A 3,249-nucleotide genomic window follows, 5' to 3' on the forward strand; every position below is an offset into this window, starting at 1 on the left:
AACTTAGCAAAGAACTAATTTTAAATTCTATCTTTAGGCACAAAAACCCATCACTAGTTCCCATTTTATTTTCCATATTATTGTAGGTTACCATTTTGACAGGCAAAGTGATTTCCAAAGAGCTACAGCAAAAACAAAAACTTGGGGAAACCAGAGCGGTGGAGGCAGGGCTGGACTGTCTGAATGTGGCATACCTGGATTTAATGGGCCAATGGAAAGTCTAATGAAAGTGGTGAAAAGGTAGAGCTGAAAAGCTGAGAGAGAGAGAAAAACAAACAAACACACACACACACACACACACACACACACACACACACACACACACACACACACACACACACACACACACACACACACACAGTACCAGCAAAATCAAACAAAATACAAACCTTTTATGGTGACTTTCTCACAGTCACAGGAGGCTGCTGTTGTTAGCATTAGTCATGGAGAAGTGCAGGAGGCGGGACAGCAGCCCCAACAACAGAGTGAGGAAGAGACAAAGGAGGGGTTAAATTAACTCGGTAAGAAAATAGATGGAGGGACATAATAAGGAAGGGAGAAGTTCAAGGGTTCAGGCAAAATGAATGGCTACTTGACCAGTGAATGGCCACTGCTTATAGTACCAACTGACTAAAACTTGTGTCAGTTTCAATAACAAATATATACTGAGTAATCATGGTGAGCCACCTCGACTAAGAGTTCAGCCCTGGATGGAGGACAAAAGAATAAGTAGCAGCCCAAAACACTATTTACAACAGATGAATAGTATCTGAAAGTCATGTTTTCATGAAATTGGAAACAATTAAGCAAAGTCCTGATACAGAACATGAGATATGCATCTGGACCTTTATTCTACCCATCTACTGTTTGCTTGAGCCTCATCAGAAATGGTCTCTGTGCAAGGTTGGCTGTAATGAAGACATGCTTAAGGAAGAGAAACGGGGAGAAAAGGCTGATATATGTCAAATTACATAAACTGAACAAAAATCAGTGGCGAGAGGTCTGATGGAGCAATATTTAAAAATTTGAAATTTTGCGTTCAAGCCATTGTCAGTATGTATAAATGAGGAAGGGAGAGTGGTTACAACAATGAGTGTCTGCAGACATCTGTAAAAACACGGCAGAGGCTCTGTCATGTTTGGGCCCTGCAGACGACAATCTGAGCAGAGAGTTTCCCCTCACCTATCCACCCTCCAGCACTGCGTTCTTAGAGCTGATAAAAGTACTTTGATTATCTAACCACTGTACAGACTATTATACAGTGTGGTATAATATTGACTCTCACAGCTTATCGTACCTGCTATTTATCTTTTTATTTACACAGCATGCAAAGAGTTCTACGTAGGAACAGGTAAGGGACAGTATGACCTTAACTCCGTTTGGTACATAACCACAGGCTATTATAGTTAAAGTATATGTTGATACATAAATCAACTCTGAACTGTCCATTTATTATTTTTAAATGTATTTCTAAAAATTACATATTTTTTCTTCTTTGCGTCTTTCCAATCTAATATCTGATAAGCAAAGTCCAAACTGAGTCAAAACTACTAAACGTTTTGTCCCTCAACACGACGGTCTCTATACAAGCTAAATCTTTTTTTGTACTTATTAACCAAATAGCCTATTCATCATTACAGTTTTTTGATTTGGATTAAATCGATTGATTTGCAATTGCTAATGTTTAAAAATCAAATAGCCAGTAAAGGTGGAGATTCAGAATAAGGTAGAAGGAACTGGTAAAATTAATTTGTAGTTTGGGGTTAATGCTGTAAACGGAGGAGGATATGGGCTTAGACCGAACGAGTATGAGCTGTCACAGTGCCAGTCTCTGCGACACTCAGCTTGCAGCGGGAGGCAAGCGACATCAGTGAACACGCTGACACCATTAACCTTCCTCTGTGGTCGAGGTAACCTGCTCCAGCACCGCGGATAAGCTGAGATTGGCAGCAGGTGTGACAGCTGATTAACACAAGCTGCAGGCAATTTCCCCTCTGATGTTTTTGTTTGTATTTTGCTTTGTGGAGCTGCAGGCCGTCATTGGCTGTCTGGTCCTGTGGCACAGCTGTTAGGGTGTGAATTTTAGTTATGTCTGTTTTTTCACATCTTTTCCATCAGAACTACATTTTATTATATACTTATATAATTAGTAATAATCAGTGAATTATTTTCAATAATTCAGTCAATTAGATGTCTGAATTTATCAGAATCTATCAATGTAAAGTAGATTGTTGTTCAATATTGAGAGGTAGTGGGTGCACTGCAATGTTAAGATTATGTGGTTGGAATGACATTGGTCTCTATTAACCTTCACTGTTCCTTGCTTTTAATTTCATTCAGTTTATCAGGAAAAACATGCTAAGGTTAGATAAGAGATACACAATACAGTTTCACTCGTATCATAAGCTTGTGTGTGTGTGTGTGTGTGTGTGTGTGTGTGTGTGTGTGTGTGTGTGTGTGTGTGTGTGTGTGTGTGTGTGTGTTCCGTGTAACCTGACTAGAGGTGACATTTTACGCAGGCTGCTTGATAAACACGAGTCTGTTTCCAGCAGTGGGAGTGCGCATGTGCAAATTAAAAGGACTTTTTGAGGTATAAAAACCTTTCCCAGAAAATTTGTTGTGTCTCAGACCATTGTGTGTGTGTGTGTAAGATCGCGTGTGTGTGAGAGAGAGAGTGAGAAACAGGGCACGTGTTTGGGACTGTACCTTAAGTGACAAAATTTCGGGGGCAAAGAAGGACAGAGTGGTGTGGACCTCCATTGATTTGGGAGAACCTTCCCGTGTCACACCTGCAACCATGAAAGTAGGTGACACAGAATATTATGAATTAAGCGTGAAAAAGAGCAGCAGGTCGATCTAATATAAAAATAAAATGGACCTGTTTTGTAGTTTCTGGTATATTTGGGAATGGGTTCAAAAAAGCGTATATGTTTATAGATGTCTATAAATAACTGTGCAGTATACAGAAATGCCTCAGTTGAAATAGCAATACATAATTTCAGATATATACATAAATACATAAGTATTATTTATCTAACTGTACAGTTCATCTGTGGGTTTTGTAATGAAGTGGTAAAAAAATAATTTAACAAAAAACTCATTTAAGAAGCATTTAATGTTAGCAATACAAAGGTCACATTGAAGGGTGCTGTGTATACCAAATGTATGAAATTATTTTTGTTTTGGTCTCTTCACCATCAAAAATATATGGACTTAAGTATTGTTTCCATATCTACCTGCATTCAGGAC

Source organism: Rhamphochromis longiceps, linkage group LG11 (genome assembly GCF_057381845.1).
Source record: "Rhamphochromis longiceps isolate RC_006_pf linkage group LG11, R_longiceps_female_GT1.1, whole genome shotgun sequence".
Lineage (NCBI taxonomy): Eukaryota > Metazoa > Chordata > Actinopteri > Cichliformes > Cichlidae > Rhamphochromis > Rhamphochromis longiceps.